The sequence below is a fragment of the Pseudophryne corroboree genome, chromosome 4 (genome assembly GCF_028390025.1).
Source record: "Pseudophryne corroboree isolate aPseCor3 chromosome 4, aPseCor3.hap2, whole genome shotgun sequence".
Classification (NCBI taxonomy): Eukaryota; Metazoa; Chordata; class Amphibia; order Anura; family Myobatrachidae; genus Pseudophryne; species Pseudophryne corroboree.
In genome coordinates this window covers 578,517,667-578,534,842 of record NC_086447.1, presented here as the reverse complement: position 1 = coordinate 578,534,842, position 17,176 = coordinate 578,517,667, and the positions used below count along the sequence as shown (strand labels likewise).

Sequence of the window (17,176 nt, the reverse complement as noted above, 5' to 3'; positions counted from 1 at the left end):
TAGGCTTAAATGGCCTTTTGCTGCTCCTCCATCCTCTGAAGCATATAGAGGGTTGAATTCCACCTCGTTACCACCTCTTGCTTCAGATGATGGCGGGGCAGGTTCAGGAGTGTTTGCTGGTGCTCCAGTCTTCGGCACGCGGTGGCTGAATGCCGAAAGTGGCCCGCAATTCTTCGGGCCACCGACAGCATCTCTTGCATGCCCCTGTCATTTTTTAAATAATTCTGCACCACCAAATTCAATGTATGTGCAAAACATGGGATGTGCTGGAATTTGCCCACATGTAATGCACGCACAATATTGGTGGCGTTGTCCGATGTCACAAATCCCCAGGAGAGTCCAATTGGGGTAAGCCATTCTGCGATGATGTTCCTCAGTTTCCGTAAGAGGTTGTAAGCTGTGTGCCTCTTATGGAAAGCGGTGATACAAAGCGTAGCCTGCCTAGGAACGAGTTGGTGTTTGCGAGATGATGCTACTGGTGCCGCCGCTGCTGTTCTTGCTGCGGGAGGCAATACATCTACCCGTGGGCTGTCACAGTCATATAGTCCTGAGTCTGCCCTGCTCCACTTGTCCACATGTCCATGGTTAAGTGGACATTGGGTACAACTGCATTTTTTAGGATACTGATGACTCTCTTTCTGACATCTGTGTACATTCTCGGTATCGCCTGCCTAGAGAAATGGAACCTAGATGGTATTTGGTACCGGGGACACACTACCTCAAGCAATTCTCTAGTTCCCTGTGAATTAACGCTGGATACCGGACACACATTTAACACCACCGAAGCTGCCAAGACCTGAGTTATCTGCTTTGCAGCAGGATGACTGTTGTGATATTTCATCTTCCTCGCAAAGGACTGTTGGACAGTCAATTGCATACTGGAAGTAGTACAAGTGGTCTTCCGACTTCCCCTCTGGGATGACGATCGACTCCCAGCAGCAACAACAGCAGCGCCAGCAGCAATAGGCGTTACACTCAAGGATGCATCGGAGGAATCCCAGGCAGGAGAGGACTCGTCAGACTTGCCAGTGACATTGCCTGCAGGACTATTGGCGTTCCTGTCTAAGGAGGAAATTGACACTGAGGGAGTTGGTGGTGTGGTTTGCAGGAGCTTGGTTACAAAAGGAAGGGATTTAGTTGTCAGTGGACTGCTTCCGCTGTCACCCAAAGTTTTTGAACTTGTCAATGACTTCTGATGAATGCGCTCCAGGTGACGTATGAGGGAGGATGTTCCTAGGTGGTTAACCCCTACTTATTACAGCTTGACAAAGGCAACACACGGCTTGACACCTGTTGTCCGCATTTCTGTTAAAATAATTCCACACCGAAGAGGTGATTTTTTTTTTAATTTGACCAGGCATGTCAATGGCCATATTCGTCCCACGGACAACAGGTGTCTCCCCGGGTGCCTGACTTAAACAAACCACCTCACCATCAGAATCATCCTTGTCAATTTCCTCCTCAGCGCCAGCAACACCCATATCCTCATCCTGGTGTACTTCAACAGTGACATCTTCAATTTCACTATCAGGAACTGGACTGCGGGTGCTCCTTCCAGCACTTGCAGGGGGCGTGCAAATGGTGGAAGGCGCCACCTCTTCCCGTCCAGTGTTGGGAAGGTCAGGAATCGCAACCGACACAATTGGACTCTCCTTGGGGATTTGTGATTTAGAAGAACGCACAGTTCTTTGCTGTGCTTTTGCCAACTTAAGTCTTTTCATTTTTCTAGCGAGAGGATGAGTGCTTCCATCCTCATGTGAAGCTGAACCACTAGCCATGAACATAGGACAGGGCCTCAGCCGTTCCTTGCCACTCCGTGTCGTAAATGGCATATTGGCAAGTTTACGCTTCTCCTCAGACGCTTTTAATTTAGATTTTTGGGTCATTTTACTGAACTTTTGTTTTTCAGATTTTACATGCTCTCTACTATGCCATTAGGCATCGGCCTTGGCAGATGACGTTGATGGCATTTTATCGTCTCGGCCATGACTAGTGGCAGCAGCTTCAGCACGAGGTGGAAGTGGATCTTGATCTTTCCCTATTTTACCCTCCACATTTTTGTTCTCCATTTTTTAATGTGTGGAATTATATGCCCGTAATATATTAATAGCAATGGCCTACTGTACAGTACTGCTATATATTATATACTGGTGGTCAGCAAAATTATGCACTGTTCTCCTACTGTATATACTGCGCACAACAACTAAAATGCACCACAGGTATGGATGGATAGTATACTTGATGACACAGAGGTAGGTAGAGCAGTGGCCTACTGTACCATACTGCTATATATTATATACTGGTGGTCAGCAAAATTATGCACTGTCCTCCTACTATATATACTGCGCACAACTAAAATGCACGACAGGTATGGATGGATAGTATACTTGATGACACAGAAGTAGGTAGAGCAGTGGACTACTGTACCGTACTGCTATATATTATATACTGGTGGTCAGCAAAATTATGCACTGTACTCCTACTATATATACTGCGCACAACTAAAATGCACGACAGGTATGGATGGATAGTATACTTGATGACACAGAAGTAGGTAGAGCAGTGGCCTACTGTACTGTACTGCTATATATTATATACTGGTGGTTAGCAAAATTATGCACTGTCCTCTTACTATATATACTGCGCACAACAACTAAAATGCACCACAGGTATGGATGGATAGTATACTTGACAACACAGAGGTAGGTAGAGCAGTGGCCTACTGTACCGTACTGCTATATATTATATACTGGTGATCAGCAAAATTCTGCACTGTACTCCTACTATATATACTGCACACAACTAAAATGCACCACAGGTATGGATGGATAGTATACTTGATGACACAGAGGTAGGTAGAGCAGTGGACTACTGTACCGTACTGCTATATATTATATACTGGTGGTCAGCAAAATTATGCACTGTCCTCCTACTATATATACTGCGCACAACAACTAAAATGCACCACAGGTATGGATGGATAGTATACTTGATGACACAGAGGTAGGTAGAGCAGTGGCCTACTGTACCATACTGCTATATATTATATACTGGTGGTCAGCAAAATTATGCACTGTCCTCCTACTATATATACTGCGCACAACTAAAATGCACCACAGGTATGGATGGATAGTATACTTGACCACACAGAGGTAGGTAGAGCAGTGGCCTACTGTACCGTACTGCTATATATTATATACTGGTGGTCAGCAAAATTATGCACTGTCCTCCTACTATATATACTGCGCACTACAACTAAAATGCACCACAGGTATGGATGGATAGTATACTTGACGACACAGAGGTAGGTAGAGCAGTTGACTACTGTACCATACTGATATAATACTGGTGGTCACTGGTCAGCAAAATTCTGCACTGTCCTCCTACTATATACTACAATGCAGCACAGATATGGAGCGTTTTTCAGGCAGAGAATTTATAATACTGGTAGTCACTGGTCAGCAAAACTCTGCACTGTCCTCCTACTATATAATACTGGTGGTCCCCAGTCCCCACAATAAAGCACACTGAGCACAGATATTTGCAGCACACTGAGCACAGATATGGAGCGTTTTTCAGGCAGAGAACGTAGATATTTTTAGCACATTGAGCACAGATATTTGCAAGCACACTGAGCACAGATATTTGCAGCACACTGAGCACAGATATTTGCAGCACACTGAACACAACTGAGAGAACGCTGCACGTCCTCTCCCTATCATCTCCAATGCACGAGTGAAAATGGCGGCGACGCGCGGCTCCTTACATAGAATACAAATCTCGCGAGAATACGACAGCGGGATGATGATGTTCGGGCGCGCTCGGGTTAACCGAGCAAGGCGGGAGGATCCGAGTCTGCCTCGGAACCGTGTAAAATGGGTGAAGTTCGGGGGGGTTCGGATCCCGAGGAACCGAACCCGCTCATCTCTAATCAGTATACATATATACTTTAGCTCCTGAAAGTTTTTTTTTATCTTCTGAGAACTAATAATGTTGGATTGTCCACAAATGAATTACTACAGGTTGAGTATCCCATATCCAAATATACCGAAATACGGAATATTCCGAAATACGGAATTTTTTGAGTGAGACTGAGATAGTGAAACCTTTGTTTTCTGATGGCTCAATGTACACAAACTTTGTTTAATACACAAAGTTATTAAAAATATTGTATTAAATGACCTTCAGGCTGTGTGTATAAGGTGTATATGAAACATAAATGCATTCTGTGCTTAGATTTAGGTCCCATTGCCATGATTTCTCATTATGATATGCAATTATTCCAAAATACGGAAAAATACGATATCCAAAATACCTCTGGTCCCAAGCATTTTGGATAAGGGATACTCAACCTATTCATACCATTTACATACCTTATTTTATTGATTGTATGTTGTGTTTTTATGCTTATAAGTACAGTTTTTAGTTATTGCCAATCATTTGTTTTTGTTTTGTTTTTTTCATTAAAAGGACTTGTGAAGGACAGATCATGTCAAACCAACTTACTTGGCTTTTATGAAACGGTAAGTGTGAAACTTGATCAGGGTAAGGAGGTGGATGTAATTTTTTTAGACTTTGCCAAAGCTTTCGACACAGTACCACACATGCGACTTATCTATAAGCTTCAAGAAATAGGGCTAGGGAGCACAATATGCACTTGGGTCAGAAATTGGTTGGATAATAGGGAGCAGCGCATTGTGGTTAATGGATCATTTTCAAATTGGGTTAAAGTACTAAGTGGTGTGCCACAAGGGTCTGTACTTAGACCACTATTGTTCAACATCTTCATTAACGACCTAACAGTAGGTCTAGAGAGCATGGTGTAAATTTTTGCTGACAATACCAAATTGTGTAAGCTTATAAATACGGAGGGGGGATGCTGAGTCTCTTCAGAACGACTTAGTTAAATTAGGTTCACTATGGTATGCCGGCGGTCGGGCTCCCGGCAATCAGCATACCGGCGCTGGGAGCCCAACCGCTGGCTTACCGACAGTGTGGTGAGCGCAAATGAGCCCCTTGCGGGCTCGCTGCGCTCACCACGCTATGGGCACGATGGTGCGCTACGCGCGCCACACTATTTTATTCTCCCTCCAGGGGGTCGTGGACCCCCACGAGGGAGAATAAGTGTCGGTATGCCGGCTGTCGGGATCCCGGCGCCGGTATACTGTGCGCCGGGATCCCGTCAGTCGGCATACTGAAGACCACCCAGTTAAACTAAAACCATGGGCAGCAAAATGGAGAATGAGATTCAATACAGACAAGTGTAAGGTAATGCACTGTGGTAGCAAGACTAAAAATAACACCTACATGCTAAATGGAGTAATATTAGGGGATTCTGTACTGTGATCACATAGATAACAAACTAAGCAGCAGTACCCAAAGTAGGATTGCACCAAAAAAGGCTAATAAGAGATTAGCATGCATAAAACAGGGAATTGATGCAAGGGACGAGAGTGTTATACTCCCATTATATACATAACTAGTGAGGCCACATCTTGAATACTGTGTGCAATTTTGGGCACCATACTACAAAAAGGATATACTGGAGCTAGAAAAGGTTCAGAGGCGAGCAACCAAACTAATTAAGGGCATGGAGACGCTGGAATACGAGGAAAGACTTGCAAGGCTAGGCATGTTTTCATTGGAAAAGAGGAGCCTAAGAGGGGACATGATCAACATCTACAAATATATAAGGGGACAATACACAGAACTTGCGAGGGACCTATTTTTAATAAGATCAGCACAGACGACACATGGACACTCGCTTAGGTTAGAGGAGAGGAGTTTCCGCACAATGAGGTGAAAAGGTCTTTTCACAGTAAGGACAATGCGTGTTTGGAATTCCCTGCCTGAGAGAGTAGTAACGGCGGACTCAGTCAACACCTTTAAGAATGGGTTAGATATATTCCTATTGGATAAGGATATTCAGGGATATGGTGCTAGACAAGCATTATAGATAATATAACTAGTCCTAAAATAAAACCGTTTAGGAGACCACAAACAGGTTGAACACGATGGACAAGTTGTCTTTTTTCAACCTTAGATATTATGTTACTATATTACTATGTTACTTCTTCTTTTATCATTTCTTTTCAGGCAGAGATTTTTTAAAAATATAAATATACTGATACAGCAGTGCAGTGGGACACCCTTCGAGTATATTGTTCTTTTATTACCATTCAGACACTGGCAGGTGTGTATCCCAATATTTAGGCAAATGTTGGAGATATTTTTTATTCAGCACCTGGTCATACAATGGTTATCTTGTAGCTGGTAACCAGAATTGTATATACAGTATATTTTCCCTTTCATATAGAAAGCTATGATGCTCAATAGGAAAATAACAATAGAAGTAGCAATACATATATGTATCATACATAGATACACAACAAGCAAGAAAAAAAAACTTGATGGGAGGAGACTACTGCTGGTCTGCTTATGAGCAAACCATGAAGATGTCCACTCAACCGATTTTAACAATTTCACAGTAGGAAACAAAAGAGATCAGACAGAGTGATCCCATTCCTGCAACAAGTGACAGGAATTATGACATAAAGGGATCGGAGGTATATTGAAAAAGAGGTCCAAGACTCCAAGGTTTTACAAAAGCTCCTAGAGGAATCACAGGATTCTTATCATATATTCCATGGTTTAGGAGTGCCAAATCTGAGCTATTATATGTTGGATAGCAGAGACTTCCATTCGCTTCCAATTCACCGCCAATTGACATGTTTCTGCTGACACTATGGGCAAGATTCAAATAATATCGCACCCGCTATCTCCCGTCTAAAGTGATGGGAGATAGAGCGGTGATATGCAAAGGTGCCCCGTTATCGCGCTGATCGAGTGAAGCTCCTAAACCTGACTACAGTAGTGGGCGTGATCGTGAAGAGACCCGTTTGGGCGTCCAAATGAGTCTCTTCACATGCATTTCAGCATGCTACCTCCGGGGGTAGCGAGCTGAAATTAAGTTGTCGCGCCCGTCGGCAGTAGCATTAGAATACCACCGGCAGGCTCGATAGGGGGGGGGGGGGGGGAGGGACAGGCGCGCATTTGAATCCTGCAATATATGTCTGATTAACTTATGTTGAGAACGAGTGGCTTCTGGAAAATCGAGAGGCAATAGGAAGTGTTTAGGGCTAAAATGCACAGTAAAGTGGGTCTCAGAATTAACAGGGGATCTAATCTCAATCCAGAAGAGGATGAGTCATAGGCAGCTCCACCACTTATGCAGAAATTTTCCCATGTTGGTAACACATGTCCAACATAATATGGAAACCATTTTTATCAAACCAGGTTCAAGCATGCTGAACATACTATCCTTATACAACACCAATATTATTTTGCCCCAAACACACATAATGCCCCGACCCTCACCCCACACACTGTCTGCAAACATATCCCCATACTCAGACACACTTCCCGTGCACATCCACCTCTTTTTCAGAACCCGCATCATGCTACCCCCCCCCCCCCCCTCCCCTTTCCAGTTTTTAAATACAGTCAGCGTGAACTTCCAAATATGTTTGTTGTTATTTTTGGGTTTTTTTTTTTTTTTTAAAGCAATGCAAATATTTAGGATGCACATGAACAAGTTTACTTTTGCTTAAAGTTTGCTTAAAGATTCCCTAATTAGCTGTGTCTCTTTATGTGTTTACTGATTACCATTATTTTTTCTGTTTTACCTGTTTAGATGTTTGTTGATTTTATAGTCTTACAAAATAGGAATAAAGATATAACCAATTATGCAGCAAAGGGGAAATAAGACTGCTAATTCCTAGTAACAGCAAATTGTAAGAACTATTGTAGAGAAATATATTCACTAAAGACACTTTAAACCATATAATTGCATAAAGAAATACGTAAGAACAAATTCATTATGTTATGGTTTGCTGTTTCTTTAGCATGAACTCATGGAGATTTTGTGTATAAATACAGTATAACTTGAAAATGTGCTTCTAATTAAAATGTGTATGGAATCATTTCCGGCTATGCAGACACACATGCAGAATAATCACATTTTAATGTGCATTTTTCTTAGGGTCATATTTGCCTTGTGCAAATGTAGGTCCAAATAATTTCTTTTATAGCTTGAGACCTTTCTTATAAATTCAAAAGCCAGTGAAATGACCACAAATTAACCTGAGAGGCAATAATAATGAAACAAGAATTGAACTGTGAAGATGAATAAGGCAGCTTATCATTTACTGTTCCATAGGCAATTTTAAAACCTAAAATGCAATCTAAAAAGCCATGCTTACTCTTCAAATAAATAAAAAAAATCTGAAGCACCTGAATATCTGCTGTTTAAATAACATTATTGAGTATGACATGGCAAGTATGATAGCTTCCAGAAATTCATAAAAAAGTTAGCCAATTTGTCTAGCAGAAAATGGCAAAGGTTATCCTGTGTGTGCAGTGCATATTATCTAGGTTATCAGTCACAGATGACAGATCTTAGAGGTGTTCATCCTCCAACAGGAGGTTACATATTGCTTGTCAGCGATATGACCAGATAAAAATTGGAACATGTCTTGTAGATGAGGTGATCAGTCTGAAATGACACATTTCAAAGGTTGTGACTCTGGTAAAACAGCACAGTGGTCTTGCCCATCTAAATTTATTTAGGCTACATAAAGGATAAGCACTTGTTATTGGAGTGGAAAACAGGTATTACAAAAAGTAGTGTTTTTCATATGTCATAAAAAGTATATATACAATTTTCTCAAGTCTTATAAAATTTAAGAAGACTTAAGGTATCGAGAAGTAACAAGTCTGTTTTCCAAAAATTGTGAATTTGCTCAGGGCAAGATACTGTAAATTTTATTGCAGCTGGGAATGTGGTGTAAGTTTATTTTTTATTTATTTGAAGAGCAAGGAAAGTAAATCTTAACATAATTGTGTTCCCAGTTCTACAGTAATTGCAGCCATTATTAACTATTCTTTAGAGCCCAGTCTCAGATCCATTAATTTACAGAATAAAAACATAATACATACATAAACCCGTGCAAATAGTTCCACCTAAGAAAACTATGTGTATAACATCAGCCCATTAATTCCATTCAGTAAAATTTGTTTAGTGTTAAATCATCAATTTAATTAATCCTGCAGTGAAATTACATTTTGGGATATCATATGTGTCACATTCCGCTGTCCCTCTGCCATTGTCAGATGCATCGGTCCTGGCATCAGTTGTGCGCTGTATGATTTGGAGCCTCTTCCCCTATTGCCTGGCTCAGCATTAATATTTCCATCAAGCCAATACCGCAGGAAGAATGCAAGATCTAGAGTTGCAGCCTCCATCGCTGGAGAAGTGGTGAGCACTGAGCAGGAAATTTGCACATAGCCACTCCCAGGTGCCGTGCTCTACAGCAATAGGAAGAGGAGGGGCCCCATTCTGCATGGCACCTTCTCTTCCTCACTCTCTACAGTCTTGGTGGACCTGCCTGACTGGCAGCAGATCTACAGTATGTTTCCTTAACTCAGTGGCAGCAACAGGAGAGGAATAGTAGAGGTTCCCAACATCTAATTTAGGGTATAGAGGGAGGGGGGGCATAGGGTATAGCAAGGACATGCACAGAGGTAAATGGCCCAAGAGGCACTGGTTAGTACCAGAGCCAGATTTACAAACAATATATTAGCCAAATGGTGCATGTGGGCATAATACACAGGTACAGTAGTATATGCTGCTGGGAATTTGGTGCATTTTGATTAAAGATGTGCAGAAAAGATATGCAGATGAGGCACTGCCACAGATTTTTACTCCAGAGTTTGACTATAAAAATGATTACAATAATACAAAGAAGATATTTATAATATAGTCTTTTTATTTTTAACATACTTTCTGTAGTTAAAACTCTAGCTTATACATTAGTATGACAGGAAAGGCTCTGCTTCACCTGCCTCACTTCACTGCACACCACTGGGGTATAGCTTATAGCAGTTATAGTAAGAATAAGGGAGTAAAGTGTTAATGCTTCAGTGTGGCTAATTAAAATGAAGGCTTTTTTATGAGATGGAGGCAGGTACTTAGGAGGTTAATGTGTATAAATGGAATTATTTGATGATGTTGAGACCAATTCATATTAGGCATTATATAGGAAATTATTGTAGAGGGGTTAATTATTTTAAATTAGAAATGATGCTAAAATACTTAATAGTTTTTGAGGAAGGGATAATTATGATGAGAGTATAATGTTGCAAGATAAGCAAAAAAAACTGTCTATTATATGGCCACCACTGATGCGCTATGGTTTGTATAGTGGTCACTATTGTTCTTTATATTATATGGTGGTCACTGTGATGCGTTCTAATTTATATGGCAGCTACTGTGATGTTCTCTGTATCATATGGTGGTCACTGTCATGTTATATGCATTATATTGCTGACATTGTGATGCTTTTAGTAGCACTGTATATGGTAGGAGGGTAGAGGATATGACTACTACCTACCTACTGGAGGGAGAAGGGGTTGGTTGCTGAGTCAATACTTGTTCAGGGTAGAAAGCCTAGATTCACCCATGGGCAGTGGATGTGGGCAAAATGTTAAGTACCATCCTTGTATCTATGGTCATTACTAACATAACCCTAAAATAAAATAGAACCAGGAAAAGAGCGATTGTTAGGTTAAATCTTCAACTTAAATATATCATGTGAAAAATAAAAATATAGAATATTTATGTTTAGGCACTATGCTTGCAGTTTCCCATATACACACAAACCTGATCCAAATTCAAAATGTTACATAAACATAAAAATAAACAGTGTAAACCAATAAAAAAAACATCACTGTGTTCTGAAGCAATACAACTCCCAATCTTAACCTTTCTAGTTTAAGAGTTTAAGAGGTTGTGTACAAAATGTTACCAGCAGTGTCTTACCTCCTCTTGATGGCTGCAGCGGCATCTTCCGGGCCTGACGTCACTGCTCTGGTGTTCCAGTTAGTATTTCTCAGCTATGCCTAACCATGCCATCCCGTAGCCTAATCCTAATGTCAACATTCTGACAATGTTAGAATTTCACCTGTCAAAATTTTGGGTGTGTCACCATGTTGTCTGTGTACATTTTATCAATGGCAACATCATAACTGTTGACATTGTGGTGTCAACATTATGAATGTCAATTATTATTGTTGACCTTTTGACTATATCCCGTGCAGGTATATCATAGGATTCTGTAATTATTCAGTCTTATTTAAACTCTTATCCATTTGGTCAACAATGAATATCACCAGGACACCCAGAATAATAAAGTTTAAGTAAAAAATAAAGTACCACAAAGTGACAAATTTTATAGTATTTGTTTAAACAATGTAATAGTTACACTTACAAAAGATTAAAAAAAAAGTATGAGCAAGTAATACTGATAGATGCAACTATTAAAGCCCCATACCAGTCATCGTATACATCATGGTCAAATAAATGTAATATTTTGAGTACCTGCATCTTGTATCTTTAATAAATGCATTGATTTTGCTGGAAATATATTGCACTTCAAAAGTAAATGTGGACCTATGATCTTATACTACAAAGACTCATAACTCTGCGTGTACCTTCAAACTACCTGCACATCAAGGGCTCAATAGAATCATACTGGGAGCTACTATGGATTGCTTTGAATTCTTCAGCGTTGACCAAGGAGAATATACAATATGAAATATTAAGCATATGATACACTACATCTGGCTGCTATAACTATTTACTGCTGTTTGTGCTAGACATACACAATAGACATGTAACTAATGGAAACCTGTCATCTTTGCAAGTAGTTTCTCTTGCTTTTATTATAATGATGAACACAGTTAAGAAAGTGATTTTGAGAATCAGAAAATGTGTGTCCCAGTTTTTCTGCTGTTCACCTTTTAATCATGGTATTGCCAAGTGGAGGCTAGAGAATAAGCCCATGGCTCCAATCACTTTCATTTGCCCAGAGAGTATTTATCATGGACAAAGGTCAGTCTAAGCACATTTAAACCAAAGGCAAAAAAGAGTTGTCCCAGGGATCACTGGTCTCTATGGCTTTTCCTCATGTATTTTCATTGCATTGGATTTAAAAAAATGCATTCACATCATCTCTGCATTTATTGTACAATGTGCTTTTCTCACATTACAGTGGCAAATGCAAGATTTCTAGATGGGGGTTTACAACTGCTTGATGTTAGAGTGCAGGTGGCCAGTCCATGAAGTGGACATAATTAGCATGAAGCAGCTATAACATGCATCATACAAATTGCAATGTACTGTATGTCATAATTCCGACATATCTAGGGCCAGCGATCACAGTAAGCCATTAGATGTGGCAGTAGGGACATCCTGCCTGAGCTGAATGCCTTATATCAGATGTGGGCACCAATCCACAGCATTGGAGCTAGTCTGGGGGAACTGCAGAAGAACTTGGAAACTACCCTAGACATATATTTAGAGATGTGCGCCCAACCTCGTGTTTTGGTTTTGACTTTGGTGTTGGATCTGTATCTCCCTCGTGTTTTGGATCTGTATTTGGTTTTTCTAAAACCGCCCTTGTGTGTTTTGGTTTTAGTTTTGGATCTGTATTTTTGTCAAAAAATCATATAAACAGTAAAAATCACAGAATTTGGGGGTGTTTTTGTTCATACAGTATTATTAACCACAATAACATTAATTTCCAGTCATTTCCAGTCAATTTTGACCACGGTTCACAATATTGTTTTCATCCATTTTAGGCCAAAGGCTGCAGCGAACTGGATGGTTACTAAGCGACAGAGCAGCAGCACAAATACGTGGCCGTGTATAGCATAATCTATGAAACATTGCAACACAGCGGTGCAAAAACGAAAAAGAGATGTAAAATGGAATTTTCCTTGGGACCTCCTTCCCATACTTATGTTGGATATGAAGAAGGACATGCACCGTTAAACGAATACTGACTGATACTTTTGTGGCTGAAGTGCCTGCTCTGTTTGGGCCTCCACAAAACATTTTTTTGGAAGGACTACCTCCGATCACTGATGAGGATCTTGATGATAAGGACGTTAATTACATTATAATCTTCTACAATAAATTTCATGAACTCACCGTTTTTGCCTATGCATTGCATGAACGACAGGTAAATGTACATATGAGAACTGAGCCTTTATGTTCGTTACCTATCTATATACATATATAAAGTACTGTACATTTAAATGCAGGAAACAGACAAAATCTTGGTAAAAGGATACCCATCAGTAATAAATTGGTAAGCAGTAACCTTAACTTAGTAGAACATTAACAGATTGTCAGGTATGAAATTGAAAGCTGTTTTATCTATATATATATAAATGTGAAATGAAATTCCTCACTCACTCACTCACTCACTCACTCACTCACTCACTCACTCACACACTCACTCACTCATCACTAATTCTCTTACTTCCCAATATGTTAGGAAGCTGAAATCTAACATAGGTATTCTTCAGGTGGGAAATAGGAAAATTAAGTAACTAGAATTTTAATAAACCACCCCTAAGGGGATGAAAAGGGGGTTGACATAATGACATCATTACCGATGTGTGGCTTGCATTCCCTGAACGATAACGCTGAAACGGACAATCGGATCAAAATTTGGATTGCACCTCCAGTGTGCAGAATTTAATAAACTACAAAAATGGTCCTGTCACTTTTTACTGTATCTGCTACGGGTGCACCTCGGGTAACGCCAAGAAACATGGATTAATATTTACTTACATTAAGACGTTTCAAATTTACATTTTTATAGATTTACCAAATTTTTAACACTCATTTATATGTAGAACCGTGAAAATCAGAAACTCCTATGCGAAGAACGGGTAGAACAGCTAGTATATGATTCTTTTTTGTGTGTTCAGATTTTCGTTGTTTACAGATTTTCTTAAACTTTATACACAGACTCAGTAATACTAATACCGGATGACTCATCAGTATATTATTTAAATGCAATAAGGACAGTATCAATAATAAATAATTATTGCAATTATTATTTATTTATTAACAGTTTCTTATATAGCGCAGCAAATTCTGTTGCGCTTTACATCCTATATATGGTCCCAGTGCAATTTAAATGTGTTCGATATTAAATGTAGTCTTCTAAATCTGAATTCAAACTGTTTTAAATAATATAGCAACAAAAGGATAGATAAAATGGTTTAGCAAGGTCATAGCATGACTTCAGACAATAGGGCATATTTACGTACATTATTGGGGGTACCTGCAAATAATAAGTATCCCTGAGATGTATCTATGGATGGTGTAATGGTTAGCATTACTGCCTGACAGCACTGAGGTCATGGGTTCGATTCCCACCATGGCCCTAACTGTGTGGAGTTTGTATATTCTCCCCGCACTTGCATGGGTTTCCTCCGGGTACTCTGGTTTCCTCCCACAATCCAAAAATATACTGGTAGGTTAATTGGATCCCAACAAAATTAACCCTACCATTAATGTGTGTACATATGATAGGGAATATAGATTGTAAACTCCACTGGGGCAGGGACTGATGTGAATGGCCAAATATTCTCTGTAAAGCGCTGCGGAATATGTGTGCTCTGTATAAATAACTGGTAATAAATAATAAATAATATCTAGTGGAGATATCTGCTGCAATCAGCAGTTTAAAACTGCAAAAGCAGCCCTCATAGACTTTTATGGGGACTACTTAATTGCAGTACTTACCACTTTTAGATGGCATTATCCATTGTAGCCTTTGGACAACAGTACACAATGCAGTAGTTAGTGCGAGAGAGATCTGTAGTTATGTGGTGGGGTCCGAAAGTAGAACTAATGTAACAACATTAGTGATCACACATCACTTGGAGCCCTTGCTCCCTTTGAGTGTTGGAACCTTAATTCCCCTTTGAGTGTTGGAACCTTAATTTCTTATTGCCATGATAAGTGTGATAAGAATTTATAATTACTGAGTCTAAAACTAGATAATTAATATACTGTACCCCATAATGTCCATTCTCTTTGTAATGAGACATTTACAGAACAGTACAATTTTATAAAATGTTAAATATATTACACATGTATAATGAATAGTTCAAACCAGTCAGATGGGTTTCAGATGGCTCTGGATTGTGGAAGGTGGCGTTGACATGATGCGCAGGTCTTGAACGGTCTTTTAGGTTCCGAGGTCAATGGTCTGACTGGTTTGAACTATTCACTATGACCTTCTAAGTAATCTTCACTATATGTTGCTGATGCACTTTTAGTGCAATAATTGATACAAGTGTTCTGCATATGTTTATGCTGAGCCACTACCGGTTATGTGATTTGAATGCCCTCCTTTGGGTGAAAATAAATTGAAAATACTTTTTCTATATGATTATGATGATTGAGTGCCTCTTTCTACACACACACACACACACACACACACACACACACACACACACACACACACACACACACACACACACTCACTCACTCACTCACTCACACACACACACACACACACACACACACACACACACATATATAAAATATTGTTGATTTGTATGTATGTGCAGGGTAAACTTGAGAACTTCTGAACCGATTTAGATGGGTTTTCACTGAAATGTTCCTTCAGATCCTCCGAGTAACGTGAATCATCTCATTATCATGTTAATTGGCTAATTAGGAAACAAAATAAAAAAAATTGTGCGAGGACACCTTGTGGCCCATAATAGAATGCACACACCACACATATACACACACAATACACACACACACATCGATCTATATCTATATATAAAACAGTTTGTTTGTATGCATGTTCACTATAAATGCGAGAATTACTGAACTGATTTAATTTGGGTTTTCACTGATGCATTCCTTTAACCACTTAACTGATGATTTTTCCCTTCAAAACTGTTCATTAAATATATTTTTTTTTTATTCATCTGCAGAACAGATCTACTTGTCAAAAACTGGGGGACCATGCCAGTAGTTAATCCTCCGAGTAATGTAGGCTATGAATTGTCTCACTATCACGTTAATTGGGTAATTAGCAAACTAGCAAATCTATGCATTGAATCGTCTCTATTGTCAGCCACAGAGCAGGTCAAGCGAGGGTAAGGACCACACATGGGTAATTGGGGGGGGGGATGTCAGAGGCACACATGGGCAATGGGGCACATAATAATGGGCTCCCCTGTCATTTAGGAACATTTTAATTTTATTAAAGTGCAGAACCACTGTGCGGTGTTGCAGGCATGGTGGAGGGGGGGAGCAAGTCAGTGTTATGGGGTGCAGTGCGTTGAGGAAATTAATACTATTTGCCCATTGCCTGCATGTCCCTGACTGCAGTGCTGCTGACATGGATGGATGCCCCCCTCCTCAGTACCAGCACGTACCTTTGATAACTGTTGCTGCACTTGAATATAATAAAATAAAGGTTTCCTAAATAACAGGGGTACCTCCCCCCCAAATCCGCCTATGCATGCGTACGTTGTGGCCGTGTCACTACCACCACCACATACAAAATGAAACGTGCCAAGTGAGACAAACTCAATCTACATCTATAGTGCTCCCAGTTGCATGGGCACTGTACGAGCGCGCTCCTTATGCATTGGACGTGTCCATGCAATCTTTAAGAATTTTCATATTATGACATATATGCACTTGTGTTAAAATGTCTGTTTTTATTTTTCAACTGTATTTTATTGCTTAAATAAATAAGTATTACTCAAATAAATAAGTAGAAGATAGTAAGATGAGTGAACGGAAAAAATTCTTAAGGAAAAAAATGTGTCATTGAACAAAATTAATAATCACCTGGAATCAGTGAATATAATTAAAAATATTTATATTTTAGCATGGTCTCAAAGACACTTATGGTGCAAAAATAATAATAGCCACCCCTTGTACATGCATTTTTCACAATTAGTGGCAGTGACCCTTCAGCTAAACATTTTCACAATATTAATCAATTACTGAAATATTTGGGGTTTTTTTAAGTGGAAAGAACACAATTGTGGTGAAATAAGGAAACACGTGGCAGCCTGCCAGCCCTACAGAATGGATGCCCTAGCTGCTGGCCTCTCATGCCTATCTGCAGTTCAGAACCTGTGCATGTAGAAGTTTATGCTCCAAGTAAATGAATCATGAGCCTTGCTAGGAGGCATTGGAATAAAACTGAATAAACATAATAAAAATATTATTTTGAAATACTACAAGAATTCCATTTGATTGCACATGACAAGGGAAGAG

At 39.8% G+C, this 17,176-nt stretch overlaps 1 long non-coding RNA gene across 2 annotated transcripts in view; it reads left to right on the top strand.

Annotated features, from left to right (window-relative positions):
- Nucleotides 1-16,555, top strand: part of LOC134909985 (uncharacterized) — an 85,125-nt gene extending 68,570 nt beyond the window's left edge. The window contains exons 3-5 of one of the 2 annotated variants that reach the window (XR_010176075.1): nucleotides 4,471-4,523; nucleotides 12,700-13,082; nucleotides 15,874-16,555. This is a non-coding gene — a long non-coding RNA (uncharacterized LOC134909985). Of the gene's footprint in view, nucleotides 1-4,470; nucleotides 4,524-12,699; nucleotides 13,932-15,873 lie in introns of those variants that run through there. The other variant, XR_010176074.1, reaches the window with a different exon arrangement.
- The last annotated feature ends 621 nt before the right edge of the window (nucleotides 16,556-17,176 follow it).